This window comes from Cervus canadensis, chromosome 3, assembly GCF_019320065.1.
Source record: "Cervus canadensis isolate Bull #8, Minnesota chromosome 3, ASM1932006v1, whole genome shotgun sequence".
In the NCBI taxonomy this organism is placed as follows: Eukaryota; Metazoa; Chordata; class Mammalia; order Artiodactyla; family Cervidae; genus Cervus; species Cervus canadensis.
In genome coordinates this window covers 33527671-33549275 of record NC_057388.1, presented here as the reverse complement: position 1 = coordinate 33549275, position 21605 = coordinate 33527671, and the positions used below count along the sequence as shown (strand labels likewise).

The following is a 21605-nucleotide window of genomic DNA, read 5'->3' as shown; positions in this document are numbered from 1 at the left end:
GTAAAATTTGATTCATGACATTTTTTACCTTTGTCAGTTATCAAATATCTATTTGATAGGTATATATTCTGTTTATTCATTTTTAAGTGGGAATTATGTAGATATTATATTAATAAATATAAAGTTATAATAAGAAAGGTAAGCATAACATTGGAAAAGAAAAGTGGTGGAAAAAAAATTACTTTTGCTCCCAATTTTCAAACTTTTTTCTTTGTGAGTGAAAAATACTGTTGCCCCACTAGCCCCTCCTAACAGAATAAGAAAGAAGCACTTTACAGTTCCCTTAAATAAAAAGTAATGAAGAATCAAGGTATATTTAAAGGTTTGGGATTTATTTAATAATGCATTTCTTTTTCATTTTAACATATAAAAAACACATTTTAACATTTAAAAATCACAAAAAGAATATTTGGTTTATTTTATCTAAAAAAAATTAAAATACTTTCAAGTTCTGAAGACAGAAAACTGCATGAGCTTCAAAGAAAACGGATAATTTATAATTGCATTGATTCATTCTATTATATGATTGTTGTTGTTCAGTTGCCCAATCTTATCCAGCTTTTTGCAGTCCCATGGACTGCAGCACTCCTGGCCTCCCTGTCCCTTACCATCTCCCGGAGTTTGCCCAATTTCATGTCCGTTGCATCAGTGATGTTATCCAGCCATCTCATCCTCTGACACCCTCTTTTCCTTTTGCCCTCAGTATTTCCCAGCATCAGGGTCTTTTCCAACGAGTCCTCTGTTCTCATCAGGTGACCAAAATACTGGAACTCCAGCTTCAGCATCAATCCTTCCAATGAGTATTCAGGGTTGGTTTCCTTTAAGATTGACTGCTTTGATCTCCCCACTGCCCAAGGGATTCTCAGAAGTCTTCTCTAGCACCACAGTTCAAAGGCATCAATTCTTTGGTGCTCTGCCTTCTTTATATTCCAGATCTCACAACCATACATGACCACCAGGAAGACCAAAGCCTTGACTCTACAGACCTCTGTCGGCAGAGTGATGTCTCTGCTTCTCAACACACTATCTAGGTTTATCATAACTTTCCTGTCAAGAAGCAAATGTCTTCTGATTTCATAGCTGCTGTCACCATCCACAGTGATCTTAGAGCCGAAGGAGAGGAAATCTGTCACTGCTTCCACCTTTTCTCTTCTACTTGCCATGAAGTAATGGGGTTGGATGCCATGATCTTAGTTTTGTTTTTTGTTTTTTTTTTTAATATTTAGTTTTAAGCTGGCATTTTCATTCCCCTCCTTCACCCTCATCAACAGGCTCTTTAGTTCATCTTCACTTTCTGCCATTAGAGTGGTATCATCTGCATGTCTGAGGTTGTTGATGTTTCTCATGCCTATCTTGATTCCAGCTTTTAACTCATCCAGCCCAGCATTTCTAATGACGTGCTCAAGTGTTAGCTGCTCAGTTGTGTCTGACTCTTTGCAACCCACAGACTGTAGCCTGCCTGGTTTCTCTGTCCATGGAATTCTCCAGACAAAAGTACTGGAGTGGGTTTTCATGCCCTCTTCTAGGAGATCTTCCTAACCCAGAGATCGAACCTGAGTTCCCCGTATGTAGACAGAGTCTTTACCATCTGTGCCACCAGAGAAGCATGGTGAAAACAGACAACCTTGATGTACTCCTTTCTCAATCCTGAATCAATCAGTTGTCCCATACATGGTTCTAACTTTTGCTTCTTGACCCACATACAGGTTTCTCAAGAGACAGGTAAGATGGTCAGCTATTCCCATCTCCTTAAGAGCTTTCCACAGTTTCTTATGATGCACACAGTCAAAGGCTTTAGCATAGTCAATGAAATAGACACAGATGTATTTCTGGAACTCCCTTGCTTTCTCTATGATCCAGTGAATGTTAGCAATTTGATCTCTGATTCCTCTGCCTTTTCTAAACCCAGATTGGACATCTGGAAGTTCTTGATTCATGCAATGCTGAAGCCTAGCATGCAAGTTTTTAAGCATGATGCTACTAGCATGGGAGATGAGTGCAATTGTCTGATGATTTGAACAATCTTCAGTACTGCCCTTCTTGGGAATTGAGATGAGAATTGATCTTTTCCAGTCCTGTGGCCACTGTTCAATCTTCCAGATTTGCTGACACATTGAGTGCAATACTTTGATAGCATTATCTTTTAGTGTTTGAATAGCTCTACTGGAATTCCATTGCATCCACTATCTTTATTGACAGCAGTGCTTCCTAAGGTCCACCTGATTTCACACTCCAGAATGTCTGGCTCTGGGTGACTGACCACACCATTGTAGTTATCTGGTTCATTAAGATCATTTTTGTACAGTTCTTCCATGTATTCTTTCTATCTCTTCTTGACCTCTTCAGCTTCTACTAGGTCTTTGTCATTTCTGTTCTTTATTGTGCCCATTTGGGCAAAATTTCCCCTTGATATTTCCAATTTTCCTGAAGAGATCTCTAGTCTTTCCCCTTCTATTGTTTTCCTCTATTTCTTTACATCATTCATTGAAGAAGGCCTTCTTGTCTCTCTTGACTATTCCCTGGAACTTTGCGTTTAGTTGGGTCTACCTTTCCCTTTCTCTCTTGTTTTTGTTTCTTATCTTTCTGCAGCTATTTGTAAGGCCTCCTCAGATAACCACTATGCCTTCTTGATTTTCTTTTTCTTTGTGATGATTTTGTTCACTGCCTCCTTTACAATATTATTGACCTCTGTGCATAGTTCTTCTAGCACACTATTGAAGTGAAGAAGTGAAGTGAAGTGAAGTGAAGTCACTCAGTCATGTCCGACTCTTTGTGACCCCATGGATTGTAGCCTACCAGGTTCCTCCGTCCATGGGATTCTCCAGGCAAGAATACTGGAGTGGGTTGCCATTTCCTTCTCCAGGGGATCTTCCAGACCCAGGGATCAAACCCGGGTCTCCCACATTGGAGGCAGACGCTTTAAACTCTGAGCCACCACACTATTAACTAGATCTAATTCCTTGAATCTCTTTGTTACCGCTACTGCATATTCATAGGGGATTTGAATTAAGTCGTAACTGGCTGGTCTGGTGGTTTTCCTCACTTTAGTTTAAACCTGAATTTTGATATGAGAAGCTGATGATCTGAGCCACAGTCAGCTCCAGATCTTTATTTTTGCTGACGTATATACATTGTCTCCATTTTTGGCTACAAAGAATGTAATCAATTTGATTTTGATATTGACCATTTGGTGATGTCCATATGTAAAGTTGTCCCTTGGGTTGTTGAAAAGGGTGTTTCCTGTGACCAGTGCATTTTCTTGGCAGAATTCAGTTAGCCTTTGCCCTGCTTCATTTTGTACTCCAAGGCCCAAACTTAGCTGTTACTCCAGGTATCTCTTGACTTCCTACTTTCGCATTCTAATCCCCATTGATGAATAGAACATCTTTCTTTGATGTTAATTCTTCTAGGTCTTCATAGAACTGATCAATTTCAGCTTCTTCAGCATCAGTGGTAAGGGCATAGACTTGCATTACTGTGATGAACAGCTTACCTTGGAAACAAACCAAGATCATTGTGTCATTTTTGACTTGTACCCAAGAACTGTGTCTCAGATGGTTTTGTTGACTATGAAGGCTATTTCATTTCTCTAGGATTCCTGTAGCTTCAGGAGAGAAAGTATGGTTATGTGGTGATCCTAAGGCCTACAGATTAATTTATCAACAATAGAAAACAAATTAAATAAAGTATTACATATACACTGGAAATCTATATTGCAATTAAGGACCATGTTATATATGAGCATACGAATTGGCATTAGGCTTCCCTGGTGTTTCGGCTGTTAAAGAATCTACCTGCAATGCAAGAGACCGCTTGCAGTGCAGAAGACCCAGGTTTGATCCCTGGGTTGGGAAGATATTCTGGTGAAGGAAATGGCAACCCACTCCAGCATTCTTGCCTGAAAAATCCCATGGACAAAGGAGACTTGCAGACGACAGTCCATTGGGTCATAAGAGTCAGACACAACTTAGCGATTAAATCACCACCACCACCAAATGGCATTATGTTAAATAAATACAATAATTGACATTGAAAATACCGCAATGCATAATAAAATGATAGAAGCAGATTACAAAACTGCTTATTACATATTTATTTACATAAAGAGCATATATGAATAAACCCAAGGTAGTGAGGCCTTCGGAAACATTCATAGAATCATGTGCCATTCTGATTTAAACTTTAGGCCTGAACACTAAATCACACTTGCTAAACAATTATCTTAGGGCTGAATCCCAGTAAACTTCATGTTAAGTTTTTTTCTATATTTTATTTATTTTTATTTTTTAATTTTTTTAAAGTTTTTTTCTATATTTTATACTCATGATACTCTAATTTAGGAAAGGAAGAAATAGATTTCAAGATAGTATATATATTTTGTTGTTCTAATTAAACAGATGTGTTAGTGACAACATCAGGGCTTCTCTGATATCAGGGCTCAGATGGTAAAGAATCCACTTGCAATGTGGGAGACCTGGGTTAAGTCCCTCAGTTGGGAAGATTTCCTGGAGGAGGGCATGGCAGCCCACTCTAGTATTCTTGCTTGGAGAATTCCCATGGACAGAGGAGCCTGGTGGACTTCAGTCCTTGGGGTCACAAAGAGTCAGACATGACTGAGCAACTAAACACAGCAAGCGCTCAGTGACAATACCAAGTACCTGAATGTTTAAGCCAATTCTTAAAGTTAGGGTAAGGTTTTATTTCTAATTCTTCTATTTGTAAGAAGTCTAGAGATGCACTAATATATTTTTAAAGTGAAAATAAAGTTTTATGAAAGTGGTAAAATACTTAAAAATATGATAACCTAAAATACATAAAAATATGAAGCCAATCTAACAACATTGTATCAACTCAGCCTGCTTTTACCATAAAATATTTTTTACAGGCTATATTTCAGCTACCCATTAACACACAATACACACAGAGCTATTTTTTACTTTCATAGTTGTATGTCATAATATCAATTTTACATGGAGTAAGACTGATAACTTTATAATAGCTTCCTTGCCTGTATGAAATCAGTGAATTAAGCAAGGTTTTTAATTGTTTTAAAAAAAAACTCTTAAATCACAACTTGATAGCAATTTTCCCTAACAACAAGTATAAATTACCTTCTAGCTTAATGAAAATTAATTGTTTTTCTGCCTTGACAATTATGCTGTGATTGATCAAGTTTAAAGGACCTGCAAGGTTCATTTGCTGTAATTCTATTGTAATCCATTAAATCTGCAGTGGAAGATGAGTTTTAACTTATCCACATATTAAGGAATTCTAATAGCAGCTCTGCATGTCACTGTTTACACAAAAGTGATATATCAAATTGCCTCTTTCTCTTAGCTCAATTAATGTTGTTTGGCTTTACTGATATGAGACATTCATATCAGTATGAGTTCTACTGTGGTGCCTTCATAACTAATGCATTTATTTCACATTTTTAATTCAAGCAACAAAAATTAAAGAAAAGTAATGAAGGTTTGTGGTCTAGCAGTAGCAAATAAATGAAATAGCTTGATGTAATAAAACTTCTCCATAATAAAAAATTATGTATCTCTTCAAACAAATTCTACTTCAAAAAAAAAAAAAGAGACAAAAATTTATACCTGTTAAAAAGACAAAAATGAAAAAGGTGGGTAATATTAGAAAGAACAAAACGAGATGGGAACTGTAGTGTACTATGGCTGGGACTCTAAACCTTAGAGTCCATCTAGAAAGTGGTGTATTTCCATAAATCTAGATGAAATTAAATATGGGTATCATATCCCAGAAAAATCCATAAAGTGAGAAGTATAGAAATGGTTGCTGAGTTACTATTTGTATCAGTAGGAAGTCTGGGGGCGATATCATGGTTCATCTCTAAGGAAGAGGATAAGTAAAGGATTAAAGAGAAAGAATAAACTATAAGACTTTAGATTGTAAAATATGAGACTGTATTTTCAGTAATATTCAGGCATAATAGTATCTATAATTTTATGTATTATTACAAAATGTATTATAAATGCTAATGTTTTGAACTGTGGTGTTGCAGATGTTTGAGAGTCCCTTGGAATGCAAGGAGATCCATCCAGTCCATCCTAAAGGAAATCAGTCCTGAAAATTCATTGGAAGGACTGATGCTGAAGCTGAAGCTCCAATACTTTGATCATCTGATGCAAAGAACTGACTCATTGGAAAAGACCCTGATGCTGGGGAAGATTGAAGGCAGGAGAAGAGGATGACAGAGGATGAGATGTTTGGATGGTATCTCCAACATTATTTTCAGCCCAATTATTATTTTCAGTCCAATTATTTGGACTGAATTATTTTCAGTCCAATTCATATCTAGTGGATAGTAGCCAAGTCAATATATTGAAGTCCTAAATAACACTATCCATAAAGAAACAAACTTTAAAACTTAATCATAAAAGATAAACTTCATTCAAAACATGAAACATTTAAAAAAATGACCATATATTAGAAAATGGAAAATTCTATGAGGCAAAACTAATAAAAACAAGATTTCTGATTATAACACAATAGATATATATACATGTATATATATACATATATATACATATATGTATATACATGACCTGACATAAAATACCAGACCACCTCACCTGCCTCCTGAGAAACCTGTATTCAGGTCAAGAAGCAGCAGTTAGAACCAGACATGAGTTTGAGAATACTCTGGGAGATGGTGAAGGACAGTGAAGCCTGGCATGCTGCAATCCATGGGGTCACAAAGAGCTGGAACTGAACAACATGAAAACTACAAACATTTCAGGAAAAACTAAAGATGGCCTAAATAACTGAAGAGCTATTTAATGGTTCAAAGATTGGAAGATACTAAATACTATTAGGGTATCAGTCTTTCCCAACTTGATTTATAGAATCTTCATGATGCCAAACATAATCTCTGTAAGTACATGTACATAAATTGACAAGATAAATCTAAAATTTATATGGAACAATAAAGGATGCCAAAACAACTTAGAAAAAGGAATATTTGGAGGACTATCTAATTTCAGGATTTACTATAAAATGACAGTAATCAAGACAACTTGGTACTGGCATAAAGATAAAACTACAGATAAATGAAAAAATAGAAAGTCCAAAAATAAACATACACATATGTGGTCAGCTTGTTTTTGGCAAAGATGCCAAGGTAATTCAATTAGGTGAACATTATTTTTTTAATCAGGAAACAGTGCTAAAACCAGTGGATATCCACACAGAAGAATTAATATACCCTTGTCTGATGACACCACAAAAATTAACTTGAAGGACACATATGGATCTAACTATAGGCAAGTGTGTATGTGTGTGTGCATTCGTGTGTGTGTGAGTATATACAATAAGATAAAGCAAATGTGGCAAATGTTAAAATGAGTGACCCCAGATGAAGATAAAAGGGATAGGCACTATATAGTTTTTTCAACTTCTCTGTAGCTTTAAAATTTTCAAACCAAAATTTTTGAGAAAAGTTCTGAGTCAAATATGAAAAATATTAATATTAAAAATAAAATGATTAATAGAAATATTTAATAACTTAGTTAATTCTATTAGGTTTAACATTTAAATGCTGCATTCATGAAGAATCTAATTGGCTAATCAGTACCTAATACTCAAATTGTTGCTTAAATAAGCTATCTTTGTTCTTCACTATGGGGGTATATAACTTGTTTATATACAACTTCATAAATAGGTCACACTCTATAAACTTCAAACAGGCCTAAGTGGCTGTAACTTCTTATCTCATCAAAACCATGAATGTGCTGAGAAGAAAACTTTAATAGGCTTGAAATTAAGACAGTTCTTCATCCCCATTCAGATTCTGAGATAGTTTATCAGACTAAATCCCATGACATTCTAGAACAACATTCTATTGCAGTCTTGCCAGAGATAAATCCATTTGTTACTCAGTAAAAATGTATCTGTTTTCATTTTAATCAGAAAGCAATACCCTTTTTTCTGTTACTGTCTTTCATCTTTGAAACACAAAATGTTTTAAGTATTATCCATTATAAAGAAAAGAGAAAGGAGCTAGAGATGGGCTGACTTTATTGCAGTGTCTCCCCCAAGGCCTGACACAAAGGCTAGAAAACTCAACAATCTCAGCTTCTTAGAAGTAGTGCAAGGTTACACTCACTGGAATTCAATGCCCTTTGGGTTAATAATCATGCTTCAGTAATGTTTCTCTTAAGTTTATTTTCCTGTAAAGCCAAACACAAATCTGCCTTTACAAGGGCATTATGTTTTTCAAAAGTGAGCTTTTAAACATTGATATGAGAACTGTGATAGTGGTGTTAAGGTACACATTAAGGGGAAACGTACGTGGGGAATAATACAAGGGAAAAAATAAGCAGGTAACAATTTGCCCAGTAATCTCAAAATCAAAGTTGTCCACTTAGAAATGCTCATTCTGTTTCACGAAATGATGATGAAGAGAAAACTCCAAAGTGGATGTAAATTGTATGCAGCCATTTGAAACCTTTGAAATATAGCTCATCTGCATTTGTAAAGGGGTATGTTTCTAAAAATTTTTTGTAAATCATTTGTTTAGAACTCAGAAAGAATTTCCCCACTGAAACTATATTGTTCATGATGTTTTGTAGGTTAGGTTTCAGAGCAAAACCACAAAAATCTGCTGTATCCCAAATGGACATATGTGGTAAAACTGACTACCTTTTCCTCTACAGCACATTCAGTCCCTCTGAGGCTTCTTATACAGTTACTGCAGGAAACAGTGGAAAGCCATGCCTGAAAAAGAATACCATGCCCTACAAACTGGTCACCAGGGTCAAAATGGGACTTTACAACAGGAATATCTGCTGTGAATTGAGAAGGTAAATACCCCAGACCCAGTTCCACACAGGCATGTTTTCTGAGTTATGATTCTCACTCAAAATGTAGGAAAATCCAGGTTGAGGAGAGTCAAGGCATGTGCCCAGAAAGAAACCATGCATGTGATATTAGTTCCACATTATCCCTCCTCCCGAATGTTTGTAATATTGTATGACTCACTGGAGCTTTATTTTTTCTAAGTGGCCTTATCTTTGATAATTACTAATTATCAACTAAAATTACAAATTATCATAATATACAAATGATTAACAGCAATGGATAATATTCTAAATCATTAATTATGACAGTTATTAATAATACACAAACATCTATTAACACTAGTAACCTTTTAATGAACACCTACACACAACAAACACTTAATTTGTTGACTTTTCATCCTCATAACAACTCTAAAAAGAAGAATACATTACACCAAAATACAGAAGAGAAAAGAGATGTTCACAGAGATTAAAACTAAAAACTTAGTCTTTTATCTCTAAACTGGTAGAGCTAGGATTGCAATTTAATTCCTCTGATCTTAACCACCATTCCCTAATTAATTGAGCAATTCATTCATTCATTCATTCATTCATTCAGCAATTGTTTATAGAGGGCCTATTATGTGGCACGCATAGTTTAGAGAGAGGTTTAACTTGAAGAGGCAAATGTGCTTTAGGGGATTTAGTGTAGCCAGAAGTAGAGGGAAGTAAACCAAGGGGAGAAACAGGAATAAGAGGGAGAAGTTGTAATTTAGAGAAATCAAACAAGAGAGGCAATTGTAAGTTTGTTATCGGGTGCCAATGCAGTTATATATCATATACAGTTTATATACTACATATAATATATATTTATTATAGTCATTTTCATCTCCTGATGATAAATCCCATACCAGATATTATATATTTTTACAGTTGAGCTCCACTAGCTTTGAATAATAAACTCACTTCTCCAACAGAGCATCAACCAGGAAAAAATGATAGTGTATATGTTTACACTATTTCATCTTTTCTGAAGATGTGAAGAATAGGCTGCAAGTCATGTAATGTAGAGTGCTATAAAAATATTAGCTTTATATGAGAGAAAAGGCTGAACTTCTGACTAAAAATGGGAAATAAAGGAAAATATTAAGTATGGATTTTTCAGATTGTATTATAATGGTGGTACACAAATGGCAGTTTAATGAATAAGAAAAATATTTCTGCCAATATATGATTAAAGTTTAGGATGATCTGTACCTGTGCATTGCTTTGGAGAAGACAGATATAGGTTACAATTACAAGGTACGAGAGTACACGGAAAACAAAACTGTAACAGTGGCCATGAAACTAGGTATGGGGATATTTTCTTTCCACTTATGTACATGTTATTAAAAAGAATCTGGTGAATATTCATAGAAAATTAGGGATACCTAAGAAAAGACCCTGATGCTAGGAAAGATTGAGGGCAGGAGGAGATGGAGACAACAGAGGATGAGATGGTTGGATAGCATCACCGACTCAATGGACCTGGGTTTGGGTGTACTCCGGGAGTTGGTAATGGACAGGGAGGCCTAGCGTGCTGCGGTTCATGGGGTCGCAAAGAGTCGGACACGACTGAGCAACTGAACTGAAGTCACAATATGAATACCACATTGCTAATATTTGCTGGTGGCATGATATTTCTACAAACCTTAAGAGTTCTCAGGTACAAAGAGTGGTCATATTTCTCTAAGTGTGATATGAGCTCCAGCCAAGTGAATGATAATTGGAATACTTGCATGCCTTCCACGCCTATCTGAGCCATTTGTGTCAGTGATATTTCCAATATTAAAGTTATTTATATACCAGACGGTTATGTTAATAAAATGTCTTTTTTTAAATTGAAGTATAGTTGATTTATAATATTTTATTATAAATGCTCTACATTGTCATGTGTAGAGCATAGTGGTTCAGTTATTTATTCTGATTATATTCCATTATAGGTTATTAGAAGACATTAAATATAATCCCATGTAATATACAGTAAACCCTGTTGCTTATCTATTTTATACATAGTAGTTGGTGTCCTTTAATCCCATACTCTTAACTTGTCCCTCCTCCCTTTCCTCTCCCCTTTGGTAACCATAATTTTGTTTTCACTGTCTGTGAGTCTGTTCCTATGAAGTGTGTAGATTCATTGGAATTATACTTTTAGATTCCACATGCTAGTGATATCATTTATCATATAATATTTGTCTTTTTCTGTCTGATTTACTTCACTAAGCATACTATTCTCCAAGTCCATGTTGCTGCAAATGCTGAAATTTCATTCTTTTTCGTTAATATTCCATTATATATAATATAAATTATATATATGTAATATATATATTATGTCTTCTTAAACCAATCATCTGTGGATGGACACTTGGGTTGTTTCCATGTCTATGTTCTACCGTAAACAATGCTGTTATAAACACTGTGGGTGCACAGTTCAGTTCAGTTCAGTTCAGTCACTCAGTCATGTCCGACTCTTTAATCTTATCAAATCAGAGTTGTTGGTTTTTTTTGGGTGTATACCCAGAAGTGGGATGGTTAGATCATAAGGTATCAGTGTTGAGCATCTTATTTGCCTGTTGGTCATGTTATGTCTCTTTAGAAAAATGTCTATTTAGGTCTTCTGCCCTTTTTTGACTGGGCTGTATTATTTTTTTATATTGAGTTGCAGGAACTGGTTGTATATTTTGGATAGTAACTCCTTGTTGGTTACATTATTTGCAAGTATTTTCTCCCAATCCATAGGCTGCCTTTTCCTTTTGTGGACTGTTTGCTTTACTGTGAAAAAGCTTTTAAGTTTGATTGGACCACATTTGTTTATTTTTGCTTTTGTTTCTTTTGCCTTAGCACTGACCTAAGAAAACATGGCTACAATTTATGTCAGAGAATGTTTTGTCTATGTTCTCTTCTGGGAGTTTTAGTGTGCCAAGTCTTATATTTAGGTATTTCAACCATTCTTAGCTTATTTTCATGTATGGTACCAGGGAGTGTTCTGATTTCATTGATTTTACATGTAGCTGTCCAGCTCCCCCAACACCACTTGCTGAAGAGACTGTCTTTTCCATTGTATATTCTTGCCTACTTTGTCAAAGATTGACAGTAGGTACACACGTTTACTCCTGGGCTCTCTATTCTGTTCCACTGACTTAAATGCCTTTTTGTGCCAATACCATGCTGCACTGAATACTGTAGCCTTTAGTAAAATTTGAAGTCCGGAAGGGTTATACTCCTAGTAGTGGTGTTAGTCAGGATCTTCTGTCCATGGGATTCTCCAGGCAAGAATACCGGATTGGGTTGCCATTCCATTCTCCAGAAGATCTTCGCAGGCTGGGGACTGAACCTGGATCTCCTGCATTGAAGGTAAATTCTTTACGGTCTGATCTACAGGGAAGCCCTTAAATGCCTCACTTTGTTCTTTTTGATCAGGAATGCTTTGTTAATTCTGGGTCTTCTGTGATTTCACATAAATTTTAGGATTAGTTGTTCTACTTCTGTGAAAAATGTCATGGGCAATTTGATAGGGTTCACATAATTCTTTAGATTGCTTTGTGTAGTGTGGCCATTTTAACAATACTAATTATTCAAATTTAAGAACATGGGATAGCTTTCCACTTCTTTGAGTCATTGTCAGTTTACTTTATGAATGTTTTATAGTTCTTAGAGATTAAGTCTTTTACTTCCTTGGTCAAGTTCAGACCTAGGTACTTTGATTTTTTGGACACATTTTAAAAGGAATGGTTTCCTTACTTTTTGATATTTCATTGTTAGTGTAAAGAAACACAACATATTTCTGTATATTAATCTTGTGTTCTGATACTTTGTCAAATCTACTTATTAGTTCTAATAGTTTTTGTTTGCAGTCTTTAGAGTTTTCTATGTGAAGTATCAAGAGCTTCACTGGGGGCTCAGATGGTAAAGAATCTGCCCACAATGCAAGAGACTCGGGTTCAATCCCTGGGTAGGGAAGATTCTCTGGAGAAGGAAATAGCTACCCACTCCAGTATTTTTTGCCTGAAGAATTCCATGGACAGTGGAACCTGACAGGCTACAGCCCATAAGATCACAAAGACAGACATGACTCACACACACACACACATAAAATACCATGTCATTTGCATATAATGACAATTTCACTTCCAATATGGGTGTCTTTTATTTATTTTTCTTGTGTGACTGCTGTGACAAGGACTTCCAATGATGTTGAACAGAAGTGGTGAGAATAAGCATTCTTGTCTTTTTCCAGATTTTAGCAGCAAAGCCTTCAGCTTTTCACTATTGAGTATTATGTTGGCTGTGGATTTATCATAAGTAGCTTTTACTATGTTGATATATGATCCCTCTATATCCATTTTGCTGAGAGTTTACAACCATGAATACTGAATTTATCAAATGAACTTTCTGCATCTATTGAGATAATGATGTGGTTTTTATTTTTTATTTTGATGTGATATGTTGTACCACATCAACTGATTTGCATATGTTGATTCATCCTTGTGACACTAGGATGAACCCAACTTCATCATGGTATATGACCCTTTTTAATGTGATATTGGATTCAACTTGCTAATATTTTATTCTTTTTCCATCTATATTAATCAAAGTGGAAAGAGTGACAGGTTTAATCTTCTTGGGCACCAAAATCACTGTGGACAGTGACTGCAGCCACAAAATGAAAAGACACTTGCTCCAGAAGAAAAGCTATGAAAAACCTATATAGCCTATTAAAAAGCAGAAACATCACTTTGCTGGAAAAGGTCCATCTAGTCAAAGCTATGGTTTTCCCAGTAGTCATGTATGGATGTGCAAGTTGGATCATAAAGAAGGCTGAGTGCTGAAGAATTGATGCTTTTGAACTGTGGTGTTGGAGAAGACTCTTGAGAGTCCCTTGGAAAACAAGGAGATCAAACCAGTCAATCCTAAAGGAAATCAACCCTGAATACTCTTTGGAAGGATTGATGTGGAAGCTGAAGCTCCAGTACTTTGGCCACCTGATGCAAAGAGTCAACTCATCAGAAAAGATCCTGATGCTGGTAAAGAGTGAGAGAAGGAGCAGAAGGGGGCAATAGAGAATGAGATGGTTGAGTGGCATCACTGACTCGACAGACATGAATTTGAGCAAATTCTGGGAGGTAGTGAAGGAGCCTGGCATGCTGTAGCCCATGTAGTCACAGAGTTGAACACAACTGAGTGGCTGAACAGCAATACTATTTTCATCAAAGATACTGGTCTATAATTTTTTGTATGGTTTTTGTCTGGCTTTGGTATCTGGGAGATGATGGCTTCATAGAATGTCTTTGGGAGAGTTCCCTCCTCTTCAATCTTTTGGCAGGGTTTGAGAAGGATCAGTACAAATTCTTCTTTGAAGGTTTGGTAGAATTCCCTAATGAAACTATTTGGCCCTGCACTTCTGTTTGCTGGACGTTTTAAAATTATTATTATAGATTCTTTTCCACTTCCAGTGATCAGTCTGACTAAATGATCTTTTTCTTCTTGATTCAGTTTTGGTGGGCTGTATGTTTCTAAAAAACTATTCACAGTATTCTCTCTTTTTTAAAAAAAATTCTGTACTATTGGTTTATTTCTCCTCTTTCATTTATTATTTTATTTGGTTTCTCTCTCTTTTCTTCTTGATGCTTATTTGCACACTTCTTGACCAGAGGTTTATAGATTTTGTTCATCCCTTCAAAAAAACCCAACTCTTGGTTTTATTATTTTTCCTATTTTTTTTTAATCTCAACTGTATTTACTTCCTCTCTAAACTTTATTTCCTTCCTTCTGTTGACTTTATGTTTTGCTTGTTCTTCTTTTCCTAATTCCTTTATTTGGTAGATTAAGTTGTTTATTTGAGAATTTTCTTGTTTATGAGGAAGGCTTCTATCACTATGAACTTCTCTCTTAGGACTGTTTTTGCTGTATCCTATGGGTTTTGTATGGTTGTATTTTCATTGTCATTTGGCTCAAGGCATTTTTAGTTTCCTCTGTGATTTCATTATTGACCCATTGTTTTTTAGTAGCATGTTGTTTAGTATTCATTCACCTTCCCGCCCCATTCTCTTTCTGTGCTTAATATCTAGTTTCACACTGTTGTGGTTGGAAAACATGCTTGAAATAATTTATATCCTCTTAAAAATGTCTGAGCCTTGTTTTGTGTCCTACTATGTGGTCTATCCTAGGGGATGCTCCATGTGCTCTTTGAAAAGAATTTGTATTTTGGTTTTTTCCAATGTCATGTCCTGAAAATATCAAATAAGTCTAACTGATTTATTATATCATTTAGCAACTCTGTTGCCTTACTGATTTTTTAATCTGGAAGAGCTGCCCATTGATGTCAGTGCAGTGTTGAAGTATCCTACTATTATTGCATTCTCATCAATTTCTCTCTTTATTTAGGTTGGGATTTGGTTTATATATTTAGGTGTTCCTATATTGAGTGCAAATAAGCTAGCAAGTGTACTATTCTCTTCTTGTATTGATCCCATCATCATTGTATAGAGCACTTCTTTATCTTTCTTTTTGGTCTTTGTTTTAATGTCTATTCTTTCTAATACAAGTATTGTTATCTGCTTTCTTGTCTTTTCCATTTGTATGAAATATCTTTTACCATCTTTTCACTTTCAATCTACGTGTGTCCTTCACCTTAAAGTGGGTTGCTTATAGGCAGCATATTATAAGTTCTTGTTTTATTATCCAACATGCCACTTTCTGCCTCTTGATCAGAACATTTGGCCCGTTGATTTTTAAGGTAAGTATTAATAGCTTTTATTTATTTGTCCTTTTAAACCTTGTTTTTCTGTTGACTTTATATTTCTTCTTTGTTCCCTTCTCTTTCTTTTTCCTTTTACGGTATGATGGTTTTCTTTTGTACTGTGCTTTAACTCTCTTCTTTTTGGTTCTTTCACTCTTTCACATGTTTTAGATTTATGGTTCTCTGGTTTTTAGGTATGTTAATCCATTAATATATCTACTTGTTTTCAACTGGTAATCTCATATGTTCAAATGCATTTTTTAATCTATTTTTTTCTTACTCCCTCACCCACATTTTGATTTTGATGTCCTATTTTACATCTTCATGTTTATCCTCTTGATGTTCATTATAGTTAAAATTGCTTTCACAAGTTTTTTTTAATCTATGTACTGACTTATTTAAGTGATCTATAATCTTTTTATAAATTTTCTTTTCCTATTTTTATTTTCCCTTTCCAATAGATTCTTACTTATTTTCTATTTATAAAAGACCTTTTAATACTGCTTTTAGGGTAGGCTTACTATCACTGTATTAGTTTAGGTTTTGCTTCTCTGAGAAATTATTTCTCTCTCCTTGTATTCAAATGATAATCTTGCTGGATAGAGTATCCTAGGTTGCAGATTTTTCACTTTCAGGTCTCCAAATATATCTTGCCATTCCCTGCTGGGCTGCAACATTTCTTCAGAGAAATAATCTACTGGCTTTATGGGGGTTCCCTTGCAATCAATTTTGATTTTCTCTTGTTGCCTTTAGGATCTTCTCTTTAACTTTTACCATTTCAATGATGATACATTTTGGTGTAGGTCTGGTTTCATATCATTCAGGGCCCTCTGTGCTTCCTGTACTTGGATACTGTTTCCATGTTTTGGTTTAGGAAGTTCAGTTTTCAGCCATAATTCCTTCAAATACCTTTCAGTCTCCCTCTCTCTTTTCTCCTTCTGTAAATGCTATTATATGGAGGTTGGCATGCTTTACACTGTCCCATAGATCTCATATGTTGCTTTCATTAGTTTCATTTGCCTTTCTGTCTGCTTTCTGATTGGGTGGTTTCATTATTCTATTTTCCAAATCACATGTTTCTTGAATGTCATTCAGTATGATATTCATTGCTTCTACATTGATTTTTTATCTCCACGATTGATTTGCCTTTTTCTGATTGGTTTATCTTTACAGTTTCTAGTTATTTTTTATGGTGATCTGCATTTCTATCAATAATTTTTCTTAATTCATTTAGCATTTTTATTATCTCCTTTTTGAAGTCAAGGTCTATTAGAATCTGTGAAATCTGTTTAATTATCTGTCCTTTCAGGGTATTTCTCTATTTCTTGTAATTGGCAGTGGTCACTCTGCCTTTTCGTTTACCTAACTTTGTCTCTATGAATTTAGGATAAACAGTTTTTTATCACAGGTTTGAAGGAATATATTTATGTGGGAATATTCCTCTCGAGACTATGTGTCTAACAATTTTGGTGCAAGGGCTGAGTTTTTTATGGATAGCATCTGTATATTTCTTCAGAGTGTGTTGGTCATTTTGCCCTTCTTAAGGGGTGTGGTTAGTCTTGTATTGCCTAGATCCTGTGCTGGATGTGTAGGAGAGGTGGCAGCCACCAGTTCAAGGCTCTTGCCTTTCTGATTGTTAGTAATGCATGCACATACTGAGGGGTTGAACTTTTAATACCTACTTTTTCCTGCCTGAATTCTGAACCAAGTAATGTAGATGAATCACAAGAAGAGAAATAAAGCTGTCAGTTTTATTACTGATGGAGCAGATATAGATCATCACTTATGTATGAAAAAGAATCCTAGTTCTTAGGTGAAGGTCTCATCTGCACCCAAAAAAATGGACAAACTTACCAGTACAGTTTAGGCAGAGCAGCAAAACCACAGGTTTTGAAGCCTTTACCTCCAAGCTCAACAACTGTCCAGAACTTGGCTACCTGCTCTACCTACACTGAAAGATGTATGCCAAAGTGCAGTGAGTAAGAAAAGGACTGGCAAAGCAAGCTCAGGTCCTACTCCCAAAGCCACCTGTCAGTTAAGTTACTCCTTCACTCTTGGGAAGGCACAAATGATAACAGAGAAAGAGATGGGGAGAGTTGCCTTATGGATATTCCTTTAAATAAAAGGAATCATCAGGAATAGGATTACTATCCTCTCAAAAGAAAGCAACATTGAGTAGCAGTCAATCTTGGACATAGTGATTTATCATCAATGAATGAAAAGTGCTAATATTTTTACTCATTAATAAAACATTTATAAAATATCTGCTTTCTGTTAGCACTGTGCTAGCATCCGAAATATAAAGCATATAAAATATGGTTTCTAATCTCAAAAAGTTTACATTCTATAACTATGCAATATATTCAAAAGAGAACCTCAGAAATAATTTGAGGTATTCAACATAAATTAGATATTTACGCTATAGAGTTAAAATCTTTTATTTAAATTATGAAATCACTGAGATAAAATCTATATCAAATTTTATTTTAAAAAATACAGTCTTGAAAAAGAATAAGCTACCTTAAATTCAGCCAACTTCAATCTTTCAGTTCTTATCAGATGTTTTACATCCACAATTTTTTCAAGACCAAACCTTCCAACTTTTTGTGTTTATAAAATCTGTTTTTTTTTTGTTTGCCTCCCAGACATACAATGCCTCCATATCAGTGCCTACACTTTATTTATTTAACATAAATACTTTATGAGTTCTATAAAAGTGAAGAAGAATCATGTTTTGTTCCATTATTCTCTCAAAGATGGACTTCATTAAAACATGATTCTTTGGGTCTTTGCCAGGCAACTGAGATAAAGTAGTATAACAAGAACCTTCTGGTTGTTTCAGTAACAAGCACCAATCAATAGGATTATACTAAATTTCATGCTATAGCAGGTCATATTTTACCAAGGTTCCACTGCATTTACAATGAACAATAGTTCACTATGTAGATCTCTTTATTAACTCTCATAGTAGTTGTTTAGGTCTGGAGACTTTCTACCACCAAACTTTTAATGTCAATATTGAAAAATCAATATTTTAGAAAAAGAAAATAAGATTATTTTCATGTAACTTTTAAAATATGTTGAAATTACATATTCTAAAATAGAAAAATGTTATTGTTATATAAATAAATATTTCTACATAATAGATATAAAAATAGCTAGTATTTACTCAGTGCTAGCAGTCACTAGGTGTAGGGCTTTGCATATATTATCCCCAATATGTTAACTTCATGATGGCCCATTGAAACAGACAATATTATCTCTGTTTGATGCTCATAGAAATTAATATAAAAGAAACAAAGTTTAGCCAAAACTGAAGCATTTAAGTAATTGCTCAAAATCACAGCTAATAAATATGAGCAATGCTGCATATGAACTAGAGTCTGAAAGATTCCAGGCCCAGACTCAGAGGATTCTGCCTCCAATAATCTAACCGAATGAGAGTATCTATTTATACAAAGTTTCTCTTGTGCTTTAAAATGCATAATAAATAAATAATGTGTTTATATAACATACATTATATTATCTATATAATGACTATATAAATTATAGACATTTACCTTATTTTAGACATACTTGTATATGCAGATGGATTTAAAATTATGCATCTTTCTATAGAGTTTTAGATACTCCGATTATACCAGATGACTACTTATTCCAATCCAAGCAACCATACTGCTATAAATTAAAAACTTAATACCTTAAATATTTATACGTAAACCAAAAACATACTTGAGAGATATATCATAATACATTTATACATACATGTCTTCTATATTAACATGACTAATGAATTAAATAAGTGGATCAGACCTTAACATGAAGTTGATCCTGTAGAAACTGGTATGTGCTGTGAAGATATAAATTATATATTCCTTTAACATACAAATTATAAAATAAATATGCAGTATAGATTTTTAAAAAATTCCCAATGGATAAGAAAAGAGTATAAATCCCTATTCCTGAGTTATTTTGGCTTTAATAGGTCACAAACAGAATCATCCAGAGAGCTTGTTAAACTGCAGATCATGGGATTCCATTTCTTGTGTTTTTGAGAATTTGCATGTCTAGCCAATTCCCAGGTGATACTAATGGTACTAGTTCAGAGACCATATTTTAGGAAATATTCCTAAGAACATAAAGATATAAGATAAAATTTTAACCCCTCTGCTTATCCTCATCCTGCAGGTCAAATCTTGGGCAAAAACTGATTCGTGAAGATGTGGACAAGCAAGGAACAAGCCCACCAGCAAGTAGTTTAAGTTGTTCCCAAGAATCCCAATATATTTGAGTCATTGGAGGAACTTCTAAAAATTCCACTGTTGGGGTCCCATCCAAAACTAATTAAATCAGAGCTTCTTGATTAAACTGAAAGAGGAGAGCAAAAAGTTTGGCTTAAAGCTCAACATTCAGAAAACTAAGATCATGGCATCCAGTACCATCACTTCATAACAAATAGATGGGGAAACAATGGAAACATTGATAGACTTTATTTTCTTGGGCTCCAAAATCACTGCAGATGGTGATTGCAGCCATGAAATTAAAAGACACTGGCTCCTTGGTAGAAAAGCTATGAACAACCTAGACAGCATATTAAAGAGCAGAGACATCACTTTGCCAACAAAGGGTCATCTAGTCAAAACTATGGTTTTTCCAGTAGTCTTGTATGGATGTGCGAGTTGGGCTATAAAGAAAGCTGAGCACAGAAGAATTGATGCTTTTGAACTGTGGTGTTGGAGAAGACTCTTGAGAGTCCCTTGGACTGCAAGGAGGTCCAACCAGTCCATCCTAAAGGAAATGAGTCCTGAATATTTATTGGAAGGACTGATGCTAAAGCTGAACCAATCCTTTGGCCACCTGATGGGAAGAATTGATTCATTGGAAAAGATCCTAATATGGTTTGAAAGATTGAAGGCAGGAGGAGAAGAGGGCAACAGAGAATGAGGTTGTTTGATGGCATCACCGACTGGATGGACATGAGTTTGAGTAAGCTCTGGAAGTGGGTGATGGACAGGGAAGCCTGGTGTGCTGCATTCCATGGGGTCGCAAAGAGTCAGACACAACTGAGTGACTGAACTGAATTGATATGAGTGTGGAATTCAGACAATGTTAAAACACTCCAGTGATTCCAATGGGCAACCAAGATTGAAAATAACTGATAATAAGAAAAATCTAGCAATACTTATACCCAGTGGTGTTAAAGAGCTACCTCCATATTACAGATCTCAAGGACAAGAAGACTGTCAATATTTTGTCAATCACTATGTATGTTTTTCTATCAAATATGTAGATTTAGATAGTTATTCATAACTATATAATCAATACTGAAGTGGTCAAACTTTCATAAATACAGAAGGTATTTTAAACACAATTTTGGTTTAATAATTACAGTCAAAAACTTATGTTTCTGCCTTTAATAGAAATTACATGGATATGGCAATTTAAATGGGGATGATTCTGATTAAAAGAGACTTGAGTCAGTCTATTAAGGGAATTCAATCACAGATAAAGTGAGAAGTTTCCTGAAGAGAATGTAAGAAAATCTATGAAATTAAATTCTCCATCTACTCCTGATTTTTATTAATACACATGTTTTAATATATTAATTTGTTGTTCTCATTCTTCTTGTCTCTGGGCTAGAAATCAACAAATTTAAACATGCATATTCTGATAGATTCCCTGCTAAATTTTTTTCAAATTTATATTAATTATTGCTATTTTCAGCTTTCTAATTAAGTGAACATTCTTTACACATCAAAAGCAGTATTAGTTTTGGCCAATAAAACCTTAGCTGGTTATTTATTTATAACTTGACTGGCCTCACTGAAAAACTTCTATATCCTCAAGTAGTTTATTCACAAGAACTTTTCAATGTTTTATGCAATTTCATTCAGAATGGAGAAAATACTTTTAAAATGTTCAGAAGTCATCTCTTAAAAATAATTTTCCTCATCTAGGGCAATATTAATAATGATATTTTTATTTATTTAAAGCCTTTATAAAAGTATTAAAGACATTATTTCTCC

General features: G+C 34.8%; 1 long non-coding RNA gene across 2 annotated transcripts in view; it reads left to right on the top strand.

Annotated features, from left to right (window-relative positions):
• LOC122438242 overlaps positions 1-6085 on the top strand; it is a 47550-nt gene extending 41465 nt beyond the window's left edge. For both annotated transcript variants that reach the window (XR_006268495.1, XR_006268496.1), the window contains exon 3: positions 6026-6085. This is a non-coding gene — a long non-coding RNA (uncharacterized LOC122438242). The remainder of the gene's footprint in view (positions 1-6025) is intronic.
• The last annotated feature ends 15520 nt before the right edge of the window (positions 6086-21605 follow it).